Source organism: Ornithorhynchus anatinus, chromosome 3 (genome assembly GCF_004115215.2).
Source record: "Ornithorhynchus anatinus isolate Pmale09 chromosome 3, mOrnAna1.pri.v4, whole genome shotgun sequence".
In the NCBI taxonomy this organism is placed as follows: domain Eukaryota; kingdom Metazoa; phylum Chordata; class Mammalia; order Monotremata; family Ornithorhynchidae; genus Ornithorhynchus; species Ornithorhynchus anatinus.
In genome coordinates this window covers 97,569,993-97,589,122 of record NC_041730.1, presented here as the reverse complement: position 1 = coordinate 97,589,122, position 19,130 = coordinate 97,569,993, and the positions used below count along the sequence as shown (strand labels likewise).

The window sequence follows — 19,130 nt, the reverse complement described above, 5'->3', positions numbered from 1 at the left end:
CCTATACCACATAGGACTCGTAGTCTAAGTAAGAAGTAGAACAGGCACTGAATCCCTGTTTTACAGATGAGGAAACTGAGGTACAGAGAAGTTATGTGACTTGCTAAAGGTCACATAGCAGGCAGCTGGCGGAGCAGGGATTAGAACCCAGGTTCTCTGACTCTCAGGCCCATGCTCTTTCCACTAGGCCAGGCTGCTCCTCTGGATTTATCTCCATAATTACTATTAGTTTTTAAGCGTGAAAATGGAAGAGTGTGCCCAGTGGAAAGAGCATGGACCTCAAAATCAAAGGACTTGGTTTCTCAACCCAGTACTGCCACTTGCTTGCTCTGTGACTTCGGGCAAGTCACTTAACTTCGCTGTATTTTGGTTTCCTCATTTGTAAATTGGGGATTACTGCAGGGAATATGTCCAGTCTGGTTATTTGATATCTGTCTCAGCATTTAGTACAGTATAAGTACTTTACCAAGACCACAGTTATTATTAAGGAGTAAAATGGATTCATTTGAATTTCATTCCCTCTTATTTCCCTTATGCCTTCTCTAAGAAAGGTGCTGATGGGAAGTGAAATGCTAAAAAGAAAGCAGCAAAGAGAAGAGGAGCAACAGAGCACATGGATAATCACCAACCAATTAATTTGTTTGTGAATAATCGAGGTGAATGTATTTGCTTTCTAAATGTACCCCTGATATACCTCCAACCACTACATGGTTTATGCAACTAACTATCCTTTAAAAGTTCTAAATCTGTCCTGGAATGTCACTGTTGCACCATGATGTACCCAGTGCACTCAACGGCATGGGAATTACTCAGTATAGAGAGAAGGTCACTCGAAAGACGGCGGCCAAACTCTCTCGGGTGGTCATTTTTCACTATGACTGAAATCACACTTTTACTCTCACGTTCCAATCACTCATGTCATTTTCATGCTGTAACGACAAGGGGGTCTCTCTTTAGCCAAAGATACCCAGATGTGCTTTTTCTCAGGCCAAATTTGGATGGAAAAGCCCTAAATTCCACTCTTCTCTTCCTGGCAGGCACCACGAGCAGGCTGTTCAAAGTCTGTGCCCTTCAGACAAGCTCATGGTCTTGTCATGCATTCTGCATACACCGCATTCCCCTATAATGCAAGGGTTCCATTCTCCACAAAATCCCCATTAAGAAAATTTTATTTTAAAGCAGGTGCTCATGAACCCAACCTTTTCTTCCGACACTGCACTCTACCAAAGAAGACTGATGTTGTGGATAAAAAAAAACAACACAAAAACCCTTCTAATGCCCTAAGAGTATTCTTTTTGAAATACCTAGTGTTTTCACTCTGAAAGGGTTGAATGTCCTTCACGTCAAGGAAAAACACCTTAATCCAGTATTCCTTCCCTTTAAATGATCATCTTTGGGCTTGTATATATTTGTACATATTTACTGCTCTATTTATTTTATTGATGATGTGCATTTTTGCAAGGGAAGCAGCGTGGCTCAGTGGAAAGAGCCTGAGCTTCGGAATCAGAGGTCATGGGTTCGACTCCCAGCCCTGCCACTTGTCAGCTGTGTGACTGTGGGCAAGTCACTTAGCTTCTCTGTGCCTCAGTTACCTCATCTGTAAAATGGGGATTAACTGTGAGCCTCACGTGGGTCAACCGGATTACCCTGTATCTACCCCAGCGCTTAGAACAGTGCTCTGTACATAGTAAGCACTTAACAAATACCAACATTATTATTATTTTTCTATGGTTCTATTTATATATTTTTATGGTGGTGACGCCTGTCTACTTGTCTTGTTGTCTGTCTCCCCCTTCTAAACTGTGAGCCCATTGCTGGGTAGGGATTGTCTCTATCTGTTGTCGAATTGTACTTCCCAAGTGCTTAGTACAGTGCTCTGCACACAGTAAGTACTCAATAAATACAATCGAATGAATGAATAAGGAAAATTTGGTGTCAATTTTTCTAATCAAAAGATTATTGGATTTGCCCATAACATACCTTTCTCAAATAAGCTTCTCCAGCAAATTATATTTTCTTTGATCTCCTATAATGTGCCTATTCACAGCATGATAATAATAATAATAGTGGTATTCATTAAGTGCTTACTATGTGCCAAGCACTATACAAAATACTGCAGTAGACACAGAATGAACAGGTCCCATATGAGGATCACAGTCAAAGTAAGAGGGAGACAAGGTATTGAAACCCCACTTTGCAGATGAGGGAATTTAGGCATAGAGAAGTGACGTGACTTGCCCATGGTCACACAGCAGAGAAGTGGCAGAGCCAGGATTAGAACCCAGGTCCTCTGACTCCCAGGCCCATACTATTTTCCTCTAGGCCCCACTGCTTCCCTGTCATTTTGAACATCTTTAGAAAATAGGGTTTTTCCTAATCAGAATTTACTGGATGCACCTAACTCTCAAATATCCATGGTAATTATCCAGATCAATGAAATCCCTAGATAATCACCAGATATTCTTTTAACCAATAGTTAGTGATGGTATTTACTAAGCACTAGCTATGCGCCAAACACTACGCTAAGAACCGGGAAGGTACAAGATAAGTTCTACCAGACACAATCCCAGCCTCACATGGAGCTCATTTACCTCACTAAAACTTGCATCAGAGGTGTCGATCTATTAATTAGTAGTATCTATTATCCACCTTGTAGAACATCATGAAATACAGCGTTCTTGCCCTCAATGAGCTTATAATCATGTCTTGTCTTGCCTTATGCCGTCGAGTGGTCCCATAGCGAAACCACAGACACATCTCTCCCAGAACGTCCTGCTCTCCATCTGCAATCGTTATGGTAGTGTATCCATAGAGTTTTCTTGGTAAAAATATGGAAATGGTTTACCACTGCCTCCTTCCGCGCACTAAACTTGAGTCTCCGCCCTCGACTCTCTCCCCTGCCGCTGTTGCCCAGCACCTGTGAGTTTTGACTCATAGCAGATTGCCTTCCACTTGCTAGCCACTGCCCAAGCTAGGAATGGAATGGATATGCCTCTGCTTGACTCTCCCTCCCATAGCTTGGACTGGTAGAGTACTGGAAACTCCCCAGCTGCGACCCTGAGAGGGGTTTGTAATCATGAGTTACGTACATATCCGTAATTTATTTATTTATATTAATGTCTGTCTCCTCCTCTAGACTGCAAGCTTGCTGGGGGCAGGGAATGCGTCTGTTTATTGTTATATTGTACTCTGTCTGCACACAGTAAGTGGTCAATAAATACATTTTACTGGCTGACTGATCTAATGTAGAGGGGGACAGGGAGAACCTATTTACTTATAAGGGTGAAAGAAGAAAGAACAAAAGATCAGGTATTTTCAACTAGTGTATTGTATTCTCCCAAGTGCTTAGTATAGACCCGCTTTAGACTGTGAGCTTGTTGTGGGCAGGAAGTGTGTCTGTTGCTACACTGTACTCTCCCAAGTGCTTAGTACAGTGCTTCGCACAGAGTAAGCGCTCAATAAATATGATTGATTAAATGAATGAATGAATGCTCTGCACACAGTAAGCGCTCAATTAATACCACTAATTGATAGTGGAGACAGGACTACGACTTGTTCATCCCAAGCGCTTAGTACAGTGCTCTGCACATAGTAAGCGCTCAATAAATACTATTGAATGAATGAATGAATGACTAATGAAAAAATGGTAATAATAGGTATTTCGAAAGACAACTAGTTGAATAAATGAATGACTAACAGCCACTTCTTGGATTTACCACATGACTGATTCCCAAAGACTGTCTTGAAACATTGTATGTCAGGAAAAATTTTCTCAAAGCATGGGTACAAAGGAGAATTGGTTCCTGAACAAAGTTCTTATAGCCTGCTTTTACCAAAAGTACCTAGAATTGTCTTCTCATTTATAGATGAATATTGTAGTTACACTAGTGTACTTATTCATTCATTCAGTCAGTCAATAGTATTTCTTGAGCACTTACTATGTGCAGAGCACTGTACGAAGCGCTTGGAATGTACAGATCGGTAACAGATAGAGACAGTCCCTGCCCTTTGACGGGCTTACAGTCTAATCGGGGGAGACAGACAGACAAGAACAATGGCAATAAATAGAATCAAGGGGAAGAACATCTCATTAAAACAATAGCAAATAAATAGAATCAGGGTGATGTACATCTCATTAACAAAATAAATAGGGTAATGAAGATATATACAGTTGAACGGATGAGTTCAGTCCTGAGGGGATGGGACGAGAGAGGGGGAGGAGCAGAGGGAAAGGGGGGAGAAGAAGGTTTAGCTGCAGAGAGGTGAAGGGGGAATAGAGGGAGCAGAGGGAAAAGGGGAGCTCAGTCTGGGAAGGCCTCTGGGAGGAGGTGAGCTTTAAGTAGGGTTTTGAAGAGGGGAAGAGAATTAGTTTGGCACAGGTGAGTAGAGAGGGCGTTCCAGAACCGTGGGAGGACGTGGCCCAGGGGTCGACGCGGGATAGGCGAGAACGGGGGACGGTGAGGAGGTAGGCGGCAGAGGAGCGGAGCGTGCGGGGTGGGCAGCAGAAGGAGAGAAGGGTGGAGAGGTAGGAAGGGGCAAGGTGATGGAGAGCCTCGAAGCCTAGAGTGAGAAGTTTTTGTTTTTCGCGGAGGTTGATAGGCAACCACTGGAGGTTTTTAAGAAGGGGAGTGACATGCCCTGAGCATTTCTGCAGGAAGATGAGCCGGGCAGCGGAGTGAAGAATAGACTGGAGCGGGGAGAGAGAGGAGGAAGGGAGATCAGAGAGAAGGCTGACACAGTAATCTAGCCGGAATATTATGAGAGCCTGTAGCAGTAAGGTAGCCATTTGGGTGGAGAGGAAAGGGAGGATCTTGGCGATATTATAAAGATGAGACCGGCACAGTAAGTGCTCAATAAATGTGATTGAATGAATGATACAAGGTTAGAGAGGTTCCACAAGCAGTCAACTTTTAATCATACAAAATGGAGCAAAATTGTCAACCTTCCCTAGTAGCAGCATGGTATAGTGGATAGAGCACAGGCCTCCAGTCAGAGGTTGTGGCTTCTAATCCCAGATCCACCACTATGCTATGTGACCTTGGGCAAATCACTTCACTTTCCTGTGCCTCAGTTACCTCATCTGTCAAATGGGGATTGAAACCCAAGTTGTCTGCATCCAACCCAGAATTCATTACAGTGCCTGGCACATAGTAAGCCCTTAGCAAATACCATAATTATTACTATAATTATTAACACCCCAGTGATTGGTTAACACTCCCTTCTCTACCCTCTCCCCCTGCCCCCCGCCCATTTCTGCCCCCCGCCCATTTCCCCTTCTCCCTCTCCACCTACTCCTAGCTCTCTTTAAACTTTCCACCTCCTTCACTACTCCTGTCGTGGCCCTTTTTCTTTGGCTCTCATGAACTGTTCCCCAACTAACTTCCAGTGCAATTCTGTACCATGGGGGAAAACTGTACTTACACCATAAAGCAGGTTAGTTTTATAAAGTTTATTTATTTTAAATTTATTTATGTCTGTCTCCCCCTCCAGAAGGCAAGCTCATTGTGGGCAGGGAATGCATCTGTTTATCAATATATTGTACTCTTCCAAACATTTACTACAGTGCTTTGCACACAGCAAACACTCAATAAATATGACTGACTCAGTGAATGAATGAACTTGAAACCCATGTGTTGTAAAAGAGATAAATAAAGGGTGTAAATTTACCAACATAGGTGTTAGTTGTGTCGAGGACTGCTTGAATATAAAATAAAATATTCACGGGTTAAGAATAACTGTTGAGGTGATATGACACAATCTGAGGTAGTGGAAAATTAACTTTAATTTGTTTATTTCTATCGATGCCTGTCTCCCCCTCTAGACTGCAAGCTCATTGTGGGCAGGAATGCGTCTGTGTTTTATTATGTTGTACTCTCCCAAGTGTTTATACAGTGCTCTGCACACAGGAAGTACTCAATAAATACGGTTGAATGAATGAATAAATGAATAACAGGGAGGGGTGCTTCATGAACAAAGCAGGATTTCAGGAGGGCTTTGAGGATGGGGAGAACTGTAGCCTGGTGGTATGAAGTTTCAGTAGGGGAGAAGCACTTGAATAAATGTTGCTAAAAAGTAGTGAAATTGATTGTTTTGATTGCCTTTGTTCTTCCTGCCCATGGCTTGAGGGAAGTGCTGAGGGGGAACGGAAATGTGTAGTCCCGCAAGGAGCCATAGGGGAAGGAGAAGCAAAGGGTCTGGATAATCCATCCTGGGCCAGCGCTAATAGAGAGGTGATTACTTGCAGCCATGACTCAGTTTAGTCACACTAACTTTGATTTTTAAATAGTTTAATGAATTCCTCTACCAAAAATATTGATAATTGTGGTATTTAAGCGCTTTCTATACACCAGGCACTGTATTAAGCGCTGGGGTGGATACGAGCAAATCGGGTTGGACACAGTCCCTGTCCGACACGGGGCTCACAGTCTTAATCCTCATTTTACAGATGAGGTAACTGAGGCACAGAGAAGTGAAGTGATTTGCCCAAGGTCACACAGCAGTGGCGGAGCCAGAATTAGAACCCATGACCTTTTGACTCCCAGGCCCGTGGTCTTTCCCCTGTGCTGTGCTGCTTCTCATTAGGGGTGAAGCCATGATCACATACAACTGAAAAGACCTGGGAAACTTGAGACCCTAAACTGTAAGCACCTTGTGGGCAGGGAACTTGTCTATCGGCTCTGTCTACCGGCCCTTGTGTTGAACTCTTCCAAACCCTTAGTCCAGTGCTCTGCACACAGTAAAGGCTCAATAAATATGATGGATTGAAGGAACTTGAGTTATGGGCATATTCAGGGGAGGAAAGTTGTAACTGACTCCTGTCAACTCCCCAGGGCCAAGGGAACATGTGGTTCTTGCTGTTGTCAGCCGATCCCTGTGACAATGGGTTTCATTTCGGGCCTCGGTTAGAAACAGTAGCACAGAGGAGGGCAAACCTTAAGCGTCAGCAAAAGATTTCTGGCCAAACCCTCCTGCCCACTTCCTCACAGCGCTTTTCACCTTAGCCGCCAAGGAAGGAGGTGAGGGGAGAAGTCAAAGTAGCTACATCCCTCCCCATCCTCACGCCTTTTTGAATGGGGTGAAGGCCTGGACAGGTGGGAAAGCCCAGTTGAGGCCTAAAAGTGGGCAGCCTTGGCCTGACCTTTTCCCCAGGGTCAGAGCAAGAAGGTTGGTGAGTTTCTGGTCCCTTGGAGGGTGGGCTGGGGGGTGGTCAGATGGGGGGCAGGCCACATGTGCAAGCAAGCATGGTTATCCACACCACTAGCAGCAGCAGCAGCAGCAGTTGCTGCACAAGCAGTTACAGCAGCAGTTGCTGCACAAGCAGTTGCAGCAGCAGCAGTTGCAGCAGCAGTAAGTTGCAGCAGCAGCAGCGGGCTCACGTGACCTCCCCCGCACTCTGCTCTGCTCCGGCGGCTGATGCTGCCGTTGCAGCAGCCGTTGCAGCGGCAGCGGCTGCATCTCGTGGGCCGGGCTGGGACCTGTGCAGCCTAAACCCCGGGAAGAGCAACGTGAATAACAGCTGCAGACCGTAGGCGGGGGGGAGGAGGCTCGGAGGGCAGGGGGAGCGGGGCGAGGGATGTGTCTGCACGGTGTCTGTGCACGCACTTGGGTGGGGCGTGTGTGCATGCCCGGGGTGTGTGCACGGTGTGTGTGCACAAAGGGGGTGTGTGCGTGAGGATGGAGGGCGGCGGGGGCGGGGTCGGAGGGGGCGTTCTCCTGCAGCTTACAAAGCCACCCGACAGTTGAGCTGCCGCCCCTCCGCTCTCCTTGCCCGCGGGCTGGGCCGCATCGCACCGCGCAGCACCGCACCGCATGCAGGTGAGAGCCGCCGCGGTCCCACCAGGGGAGCTGGATTTGGGGGGGCTTTGGGGGGGGGGAGCCCTCCCTCCAGTCCCCCGGGACGATGAGGATGATTTTGCAAACTCCCCACCCCGGGACCGGCAGAGGCTTCAACAAAGAGACTTTCCTTGCAAGGGGCGTGCCTCCTCCTCCTCCCTACCGACCCCGGCCTCCTTCCCCCCCCCCCCCCCCCCCGAGCCCCCCAACCTCCATCCAGCTCCCAATGCCTCCGCAAAAAGTTGGAAGCGCCAAGTCCAGCCCTGGGGGTGGTGCCTGCCAAAAGGGGGGAGATGCATGTGGCCGAGCTCAGCTGGATTCCTGCAGATCCGTTGTGGTTGGAGGGGTGGGGAGGGGATTTAAGCGCAAAAATAAATGACATTAAATTGGCCGAGTTGGGGTGCCCCGGCAGGACTCCCCGGGATGCCCCCGGGCACGACGGAACAGGTGGGAGGAGGAGTTGCCGAGTTGCTTGCACGCCCCAGCGCTTTGAGCAGGGCTGTGCACCGGCCTGCATCCCGGCCGGGCCATTGTGTGCAACTGCAGCCCCCTCCTCTCCTCTTCTCCTCCCACCTCTCCCTTCCACCGCTTCCTGTGCAGCAGGCAGAGCTGGGGCGCAGAAATGCAAAAATAACCCCCCCCCCCCCAAAACAAAGAACAAATCCCAGGCACTTTGGGATTTGGGAAATCCCAGGGATTTGCGATCCCAAATCCCAGGCAGCAACCAGATTGCACGGGCTGGGGGCTTTAAATCCTCTCCCTTCTGTTGCAAGACTTCAATTTTGTCCCATTAACTTCTGGAGGATGTGCAGAGAAGGGGAAGGGAATAAGTCATTCATTCAATCGTGTTTATTGAGCGCTTACTGTGTGCACAGCACTGTACCAAGCGCTTGGGAAAGTCCAATACAACAATGAAGAGTGACAGTCCCTACCCGCAACGAACTCACAGCGTGTGGGGGGAGGCAGACATCAATGCAAATAAATAACCAAATTGCAAGGGAAAATCTGCTAGCTTTCCCATAAAGCCCTGGTAGTTCTAAATAATAATATAAGAATGATGGTATTTGTTAAGCGCTTACAATGTGCCAGACACTATTCTCAGTGCTGGAGTAGATATATCAATACAAATAAACAGACATCAGTACAAAAGATGAAGGTGCAAAGGAAAATCTGCTAGCTTTCCCTTAAAGCCTGGGTAGTTCTAAATAATAATGATAGTATTTGTTAAGCACCTACTATGTGCCAAGCACTGTTCTAAGTGCTTGGTGGGGATACAAGGTCATTAGGTTGTCCCATTTGGGGCTCACAGTCTCAATTCCTACTTTACAGATGAGGGAACTGAGGCACAGAGAAGTTAAGTGACAGCTGGTAAGTGGCAGGGTTAAGATTAGAACCCACGACCTCTGACTCCCAAGCCCGGGCTCTTTCCATTAAGCCGTGCTGTTTGTCTGCTTCTAAAGTGAAGAGATTAAGATAATACCACCTGCTATCCTCTGGATGTTCTGAGCTAAGAGTGATTTTGAGATGTTTTATAAATTTGAAGTGTTGTAAGTATGCTTAATAATAATAATGAGGCCTTGTTTGAATTGATATAGCCCCCCCACCCCAAACCTCCAAGTTCCCAGGACTGACTGAAAGTAGTTTCTCTTGGAGTTGATTAGGGAATTGGAAAAGATTGACCTGTGAATTCTTTGGAGTGCAACTTAAAAAACCTTTGAGTGGAAAATGGTGTGCTGCATATCGAAAATTAACCGGCTTTTCTTTGTTGACTCTATATAAAGTGAGTCCTGGTACTTGCTTGGTATTCATGTTTCTTGAAAATTTATCAGAATTAAGTGCTAAATTATTATGCTCTGAAAAAAACTTTTTCCAAAAGTGCATTTGTGAAAATATCCATCTGTGGTATTGATCGCTTACTGTGTGCTGAGCACTTGGAAGCAGTATCATTCTGAAGACCTCTATAGATTGATGATTGTGGTTTAGGGGGGAGTAAATAGCCCAAGGAATTTAAACTCTTCAAGTTGTGCTAGAAATGTGGGTAATCCGAAGTTGTGTTGGGGAGAGAAATTGATTTGACAGGAATGTGTTGCCGAATTCCACGGATTTACAAGAAATATCTTTAACTTTAAATGTCAAGTGCAACTTGTGACCAGTTTTTCACATTTTTATACCTTCCGAATGTCAGTTCATATATTTGGACAAATCAACCATTATGAAATTACATCATTTTAATTATAAATGACTTTCTAGTTATTAAATATTTTAATTTTAATATAGCAGAAATACTTTGTCCAGGGTTTTGTACCAAGTATTTGAATTTCTCCATGCCTGAATTTGGTTTAAAAAAAGAAAAGAAAACCTGTTGAACTTGTAATGCCTGATTTACATTTATGTATATATATATACACATATAATATACACCCACTTATATTAGGTATGGCAATCCTGGCAAATTAGCTCTAGAATTGAAAGATAACTAAACATCCACTTGATGATAATCATTCAGTAAATGGTTTTGATTAAGAGCTCACAGTGTGCAGAGCATTGTACTGAGTGCTTATGGTGTAGAAATTACAGATATGTATTTAAGTGCTGAAGGGTTGAGGGTGGAGTGAATGTCATGTACTTAAAAGGTAGCGATTCAAGTGCATGGGCAATGCAGGAGGGAGATGAAGTAAGGGAAATCAGGGCTTAAATGGGGAAGGCCTCTTGGAGGAGATGGGATTTTAGTAGAGCTTTGAAGGTGGGAATAGTGATGCTCTGTCAGATATGGAGAGAAGGGAGTTCCAGACCAGAGGGAAAACATAGCCAAGTGAGATAGACAAGATCTCGGGCAATCGGTCATATTTATTGAGCACTTTCTATGTGCAGAGCCCTGTACTAAACACTTGGGAGAGCACAAATATAATGGGCACATTTCCTGCCCACAGCAAGCTTAGAGTCTAGAGAGGGAGACAGACATTAAATAAATGACAGATATGTACCTAAGTGCTGTGGGGCTTGGATGGGGGGGGGGATCAATAAGGGGAGCAAATCAGAGTGATGCAGAAGGAAGGTGAAGAAATGGAAAAGAGGGGTTAGCAGGGGAAGGCCTCTTGGAGGACATGTGCCTTCATTAGGTTAGTGTTGGATGAGTAAAGTGTGAGGACTGGGTTGTATTAGAAAATCTGCAGGGTAAGGTAGGAGGGAGAGAGCTGATTGAGTACCTTAAAGCTGATGATAAAGAGTTTTTGTTTAATGCAGACGTGTGAATGGGCAACCACAGAGGGTTCCTTAGTAGGGCGATCCCACAGTTTTTTAGACAGATGATCTGAGCAGCATAGTGAAGTAAGAACTGGAACGGGGAGAGATGGGAGTCAAGATATAGTTCAATTATCATTTTAACATTTGATCCATTAGACTTTTAGAATCTAGAACAAATATCCCATTCATTGCTCCTTTTGTACTTCTAAGGTACACAGCTCAGCATTACGTTTCAAGGTTCGAAAACTGAAGGAACCTTTGATCCAGCATACAGAAATGTAACTGAAGTTTGCACTCCAATAGGCTAATGTCCACTGTTGACACATCAAATGTTAAATTTACTTTGGACAAAAAAAAAAACAGTGGTGCAGGAGAAATTTTAACTTGATTGCTGCATGATATTTTAGATACTTAGATATTTTAGATATTTTATGATATTTATATCTCTTGGGGCAGGGAACAATGTTGTACTTACCCAAGCGATTTGCTGGTATCCAGTCCAGCACTTCACAAAGTGTCCCCCACTTCTAGAATGTGAACTTGTTGTGGACAGGGGTTGTCATTGTTTATTGTTAGAGTGCACTTTCCCGAGTGCTTAGTACAGTGCTCTGCACACAGTAAGCATGTAATAAATGGTTGAATGAATGAATGGCACATAATAATAACAATGTTGGTATTTAAGTGCTTACTATGTGCAGAGCACGGTTCTAAGCACTGGGGTAGATACAGGGTAATCAGGTTGTCCCATGCGAGGCTCACATTTAATCCCCATTTTACAGATGAGGTAACTGAGGCCCAGAGAAGTTAAATGACTTGCCCACAGTCACACAGCTGACAAGTGGCAGATCTGGGATTCGAACCCATGACCTCTGACTCCAAAGCCCAGGCTGTTTCCACTGAGCCACGCTGCTTCTCTAGTGCTTATCAAGTACCACAAATACTGTAATTTATTATTATAATTATTTTAAGTGCTTGGGAGAATACAGCATGAGTTGGTAAACATGTTCCCTGCCCAGTGAGTTTACTGTGAATCTAGCAAGTGTATCTACCCCAATGTTTAATACAGTGCCTGGCACATAATAAGTGCATATATATTTACATACAGTTACCAGACATATGTGAGGATGATTGGGTGATTGTGATATGTGTGTGTGTATTTAAAACTCACTTATGTTTGACTCTGAGATTTCTTCCCTTAGTGGCTTGTGACTAAAAAAAAAAGTCCCCAATACTATATTACATGCAGTGTTTAGTTTTTAAGTATTTAGAGTTCATCTTGTTGTTCCTTTAAGGTATCCAAAGTAGAAAAACAACTCTTATTTTGTTCTCTATGGTTAATCACTCAATCTATGCTATTTATTGAGTGTTTACAAAGCATTGTGCTAAGCACTTGGGAAAGTACCCCAACATAATCCCTCTCTTGGAAGAGCTTACAGTCTAGCAGAGGAGCAGGGAAATAGAATAATTCTCAGGGATTTCTTATATTTATTGAGAGACTTCAGTACCAGTGTGCATGTGGCAGCGTTTCTTCCTCTTCAGCTTGTGTCCCACAAGGCTCAATTTTGGACTCTTTGATCTTTCCCGTCTGTACTCACTCTCTTCAGAAGCTCACCACCTCACAGGGTTGAAACTATCTCTTCAACTACGGAATCTCTACTTCACACCATGAACTGTCTTCTTGCATGTCCTCCTTTTTCTGAGACCTCTCCATTTAGATCTTACATTTCAGACTTAGCATATCAAAAACTGAACTATTCTTCCATACTAGGCTGTCAGCTCACCCTGTTTTTCCCTTCACTGTCAACAGCACCATTTTCCTACCCAAATATAACCTTGAAGTTATCCTTGGCTCTGGCCTCGCGTATATTCTCGGTAGGCTTTCTCTTCCCAAGTCCTTAGGAGTATTATCAGAAATCCAGTACCTCCCATTCCCACCGCAGCAACACTAAGCCCTTATCATCTTTTGACTGGAATAACAGAACAGTCTCCTTGCTGGTCTTCTTGCCTTACTCCCCACGCCCCCGTCCAGGCCCCCTCTTGAAAAGTAAGAGCAAAAAATTTTTTTTTCCCCAAAAAGCCAGTCTCATCCTCAAAGCCATATTCCTTGTTGCAGTTTGCAGCAACAAATCAATCAGTTGTCTTTGTTGAGCACTTACTCTGTGCAGAGGACCGTATCATATACTGTGTTGGAAGAATACAGTATAGCAGAGTTGGTAGACAGATTCCCTGCCCACAAGGAATTTACAGTCTGGAGGGATAGGCAGACATTAAAATAAATTACAGTTATATATATGTGCTGTGGGGCTAATGAAGTGAAATAAGTGTACAGGTCAGTGCAAGGACAGTGCAAGTCCAAGTCCAAGTCCAAGTGCAAGGACAGTGCAGAAGGGAGGAGAGGAGGAAATGAGGACCTAGTTGGGGAAAGGCTTGGCTATCTGCAGGTGTCTCACCACCTTGCTCCCTCAATCCTAGTTTCTCTCGTCTTCCACTGGCCTAAGGAAAGCACATACAATTTCCCTACCTCTAGAGCCATCAGACACATCTGCTCTTAGAACAGTGCTTGGAACATAGTAAACGCTTAACAAATGCCATCATTATTATTATTCCCCCACCAGGAATGCTCTTTCTACTCTGCCTTGCCAGATCACATCCTTTCCCTTCAATTTCTATGAAAAACTGTGAAACCAGTCCTCTAGAATGTAAGCTCGTCCTCTAGATTATAAACTCGATATGGACAGGGAATGTGTCTTCCAAATTTGTTGTATTCTTCCAAGCACTTATTAGTATTCATTCAGTCATATTGAGTACTTTCTGTGTGCAGGGCACCGTACTAAGCACTCGGGAGAGTACAATATAATAAACAGACACATCACCTGCCCATAATGAGTTTACAGTCTAGAGGGGAAGACACATTAATATCAATAAATAAATTACATATATGTACATAAGTGCTATGGGGCTGGGAGGAGGGATGAATAAAGGGAGCAAGTCAGGGCGATGCAGAAGGGAGTGGGAGAAGAGGAAGGGAGGGCTTAGTCAGGGAAGGCCTCTTGGAGGAGATGTGCCTTCAATAAGTCTTTGAGGCAGGGGAAAGTAATTGTTGGATTTGAGGAGGGAGGACATTCCAGACCCAAAGGCAGGATGTGGGCCAGGGGTCGGCGGTGAGACACACAAGATCGAGGCACAGTAAGGAGTTTAGCATTAGAGGAGCAAAGTGGCTCGAAGTGTACTATTAGTACAGTGCTCTGCACACAGTCAGTGCTTAATAAAATACAGTTGATTGAAACCTTCCCTCATGTATTCTCTCCCACCTGGCTCTTTCCCCAAATCATGTTTTTTGCTCCAACTAGCTCACAGATATTTTTGTTTCTGTTATTTAAGCACTTGTGCCTCTTATCTAATTGTATGGTCAAATCTGTTTCCGTGTGCTGCTGTAAAATTTTTATTTATAGGTCTTCTTTGAGCCGTCATTTCCCCTATGTCCCCTGTCTTCTGCACATGAGTCTTTCCTCTTAAACACTTGGATATTCACCCCAATCCCAGCCCTACAGCTGGGGCTTCTGCTGCTTCTCTTAGCTGTAATTTTATTTTAAAGTCTATCCCTGTAAACTGTATACTCCTTGTAGGCAGGGAGCTTGTCTCCCAACTCTGTTATATTATACTCTTACAAGTGCCTAGTACATTGCTCTGCACACAGTAAGCAATCATTAAATAGTATTGATTTTTTTTGGTAATCTCTTCAGTCTGTAATATAGTGCTTTGCACAAAATAAGCTCTTGATCAGTGCTGTTAATGATGATATACCCAAGAGTTCACTGTGTGAAAAAATCACTGCTCCCCAGTCCTACACTGGTCCTAATTGTAACTGGTAGAATTATCACATCTGTAACTGAAAAATCTGATGGTTTAAATCAGGGCCCAATTGTATATTGGATATGTAGGCATATCCACCTATATGTGGATAGGTGACATCCTCAATTCCATTCTAATGATCCCTTAAAGAATCCCTCTCCCTGAAACAGAATGAGTGCAGGGGCATAAACAGAAATATAAGCAACCTTTCTCTGCCAATTCCAGCTTACCTTCACACCTTTAATTTGTGTACAATAATAACAACAACAATAATAATGGTGGGGGTGTTTGTTAAGCACTTATGTACCTAGCACTGTACTGAGCACTGGGGTAGATAATAGTATTTGCTAGATGTTTACTTTGTGTCAAGCACTGACAAAGCTACAAGTAAAGATGCAGTCCCTGTCCCACTTGGGACTCACAGCCTGAGGGAAAATAGTTATGGAATCCCCATTTTACAAATGAGGGAACAGGGGTACAGAGAAGTTACATGATTTTCCAAAATCCACAGAGCAGACAAGTGGCAAGGCTGGGATTAGAAGCCAGGTCCTTTGACTCCCAGTCCCAGACCCTTAATAACAATGATTGTGACATTTTTTAAGTGCTTTTTTTAAATATTATTTGTTAAGCACTTAATATGTGCCAAGTCATCTTATAAGCACTAGGTGGGTACAGGATAATTAGGTCAGATCCAGTCCCTGTTCCACATAGGGCTCACAATCTAAGGGGATGAGAGATCAGGTGTTTAATTTCCATTTTACACGAGGAAATTGAGGCCAGAGCATTTAATCAGCTTGCCCAAGCTCATACAGCTGGTGAATGGCAGGGCTGGGATTAGCTCTTGGGTCTCTTGATTCCCAATCCTGTGCTCTTTCCACTAGGCCATGGGGCTTCTTGGTGGAGATAGCCTCGAGGACATTTTGATTGTTTTTTCCACAAAGCTATCATTACTCACAACATAGGCCGAGCCTGGCAAAATAATATTACCGGCCATGTAGACCCTTCCTAGAGTGACTCCTGCTGGGGAAGGCGGAGATCTAAATTTTACCCATTCCAAAATTACTAATAGGCCACACTTGATTTTGTCTCTTGAGCTTGGAGTCCCATTAATCCCATGTTTTCCAATGACTTCTTATTTTTGCTTCTCTTAATTAAACATAGACATTTTTAGAGAGATGGATGGAGTTGAGGCAGGTGAAAAGAGGAAACTAGTTGATTTCTCTCACCCACATCTTTAGGAATCCTGGTGTCACTCCCTAGACACCTGGTACCCTCTGCTGGAACATAGGGCAGTGTAGTGAAGGATCTACAAACCCTGGGAGCTCCTCTTTTCAAGGGCCAAATTTAGAAGATTCTGCAGTGGAAAGAGCACGGGCTTTGGAGTCAGGGCTCATGAGTTCGAATCCCAGCTCTGCCACTTGTCAGCTGTGTGACTGTGGGCAAGTCACTTAACTTCTCTGTGCCTCAGTTCCCTCATCTGTAAAATGGGGATTAAGACTGTGAGCCCTACGTGGGACAACCTGATTCCCCTGTGTCTACCCCAGCGCTTAGAACAGTGCTCTGCACATAGTAAGCGCTTAACAAATAGCAACATTATTATTCCTGATTAAGCCTGCTGCAGTCAGACCCCTACCTTTTGGATAGATCCTAAGACTTGACATTAAGCATTATCACTTTCTAGGTGCAAATGTATTAATAAGTCTGCCTCAGGGTAGGGGTGGGGGGATTCTAAATCAAGTTAAATCGGGCTCTCTTAAGAGAATATGCAATTGTAAGCATTTGGAAAATGTTCATGAGGAATCCTATGGATTTAGGGATTTGCCAGAACAATAGTTTATTTGTGACTTATGATAATGGTATTTAAGCTCTTACTATGAGCCAAGCACTGTTCTAAGCATTGAGCACTGTTCTAAGCGCTGACTTGGACCTAATTATCTTGTAGAAGCATACTTGAAGACAAAAGGGCAGAATGTGATTCAGGAATTTAAGGCCCATACTTCTTGGATGGTAAGAAGTATTGCAGGCACAAAGGGCAATGGGACAAAAATGAAGACTCTTCCACAGGACAGTGGTTACAGTAATCACTGTTTATGAAATGTGATAACTACAGTCGGGTATGTTATAAAGCAAGGCATAATCATAAAATAATATACAAAGGATGACAGGTGTTATAATTGAGTGGGGAAAGCAATATAGAACCTTGAAATGGACAATAAAACATCTTTTGGCTAAAATATACATATTTACTTGAATATCTGTAAAATATTTTAGTTTTACCTACTTGTTGGATTGTAAGGTCTGAGGGCAGGGCTTGTGTCTACAAATTCTATTGTTCTCTCTCAAACCTTTATTTCATTGCTCTCTGCACATCTGGCACTTTATAAATACTATTGTTTAATTAAAATGTCACAAATAACTATATCCCACAGTAAAGCAATGGATCTCACAAATTGTATAGGGAAAAATTTGGCCATACTAAGAACAGACCCAGAAACTGGCCAAATCACACAGCTCTGCTTCTGGTGAAGAGGAAGCAAACCTTGTTTTCCCCTTAGAGTTGTCTGCCTTTCTCTGTCTCGCTCGATGCTAGATCTCATTCTTGTAGTTTAAAATTGCTCAGATCCTTCACGTACTAATCATTAAAAAGCAAAACTAAAGCCTCTCATGAATTAACGCCTTGTCATGGCAGGAGAGTTTGTGTATGCAGATGAAGCTTAAAGCTGCGCCATATAGGGCTACCCAGAGTGGCAGGGTCTAAGCAGAAGCATCAAAGTTGATTCACCTGTGCTGGCAACAGTGGCATGAGGGCATGGGAAAGAGTCAAAGGCGGATGATCAAGTGATCAAACCGTTGAGCAAAGTCAATGGCAGAGACCCGCGTTTTTACTGCACGGAGGAGGGCAATGGTAAACCACCTCCGTTTCTTTACCAAGAAAACTCTACGGCTAGACATACTAGAACAACCTTATGACAGAAGATGGGATGTTCTGAAGAGGGTGGATCCGTGGAGTTGCTGTAGGTCGGAATCGACTGGGTGTCATTTGAAGAAGAAAGTCTGATCTTGTGTGTTTTTTTAAAAAAAATTCCTAATTATTGCTACAGTTCATTCATTTCCAAAAAGGGAGCTTCTATAATTTATGTTCAGGTACATGACAGTTATTTGCCAGAAACTCTGGTTTCTTCATTGTCAGTCAGTTAATCAGATAAGCAATCAATCAGTGCTTACTTATGCAGGGCACTGTACTGATCTCTGCCCACAAGGAGCATACATCTATAGGAGGAGGCAGATAAACTACAGAAATTGTCAGTGGTACAGTGTAAGACTACTGTTCGTAAGTGCTGTGGGGCTTAGGGTGGAGTGAATATCAAGTATTTAAGGGGTCCTGGTCCAAGCTTTTAGGCATTGTAGAGGGGAAATGAGGGCTTAGGAAAGGTCTCATGGAGGAGATGTGATTTTTAAAAAGGCTTTGAAGATGGGGAGAGTGGTGAAGGGGTAGGATGCGAAAGAGTGGGAGTTCAGACCAAAGGGAGGACATAATAGGATAAGTCTTTCATTCTTTCATGTTGCATTCTTTGAAAAGGGGTCATTTGCTATCATGAATTTGACCCTTTTCTTCCCCACCACTTGTTAAGCACTGTACAAGACAATCAAGTTATACCCAGTCCCAGTCCCACATGGTACCATTAGAGTCGAAGTCAGAGGGAGGAGGATTTAATCGCCATTTTACAGTTGAGGTGACTGAGGCTCAAAGAAGTTAAGTGACATGCCTGAGGCCACACAGCAGGCAAGTAGCAGAGCTGGGATGAGAACCCAGGTCCTCTGACTCCCAGGGCCATGCCCTTTCCGCTAGGCCATGCTGCATCTCTATTTCATCTGGTTATCTCCTATGTCCGAGACAGCCTTCTTTTGATTATCTAAACATTCTCATAGGTTTCACCCCCTCCCACCATCAGTCTTGCTCTTGTGATCTCAGTGGCTTGGGTCAGTGAGCTGCTGTTTCCTCAGCAGACTGGACTTTAACACGTTATCTCAACAGGCCTATGTCTCTTTAGTCTGACTGTCAAATGGCAATCCTGGGGCCACATATGGGCCAAAAAAGAATCCTCATCCCGTAGTTTTGATACTGTGTATTGTATTGTGGTTTTACAACCAATTTCTCCTGTTTCGGGAGAAATAAATGAAATGCTCAGTGTCTGATGAAG

The 19,130-nt window shown here is 43.9% G+C and overlaps 1 protein-coding gene and 1 non-coding gene across 5 annotated transcripts in view; one reads left to right on the top strand and one right to left on the bottom strand.

Annotated features, from left to right (window-relative positions):
• Positions 1 to 2,929: 2,929 nt before the first annotated feature.
• On the bottom strand, positions 2,930 to 3,067 carry LOC114810400. The gene has a single exon (XR_003758100.1). It is a non-coding gene; the product is annotated as a small nucleolar RNA SNORA7 (small nucleolar RNA).
• A 4,648-nt stretch (positions 3,068 to 7,715) lies between these two features.
• The window catches only part of RHOBTB1 (Rho related BTB domain containing 1), a 106,616-nt gene continuing 95,201 nt past the window's right edge, over positions 7,716 to 19,130 (top strand). For 3 of the 4 annotated variants that reach the window (XM_029060441.2, XM_029060439.2, XM_029060440.2), the window contains exon 1: positions 7,716 to 7,815. The gene's annotated coding sequence lies outside the window, so the exon portion shown is untranslated. The remainder of the gene's footprint in view (positions 7,816 to 19,130) is intronic. The other variant, XM_029060442.2, reaches the window with a different exon arrangement.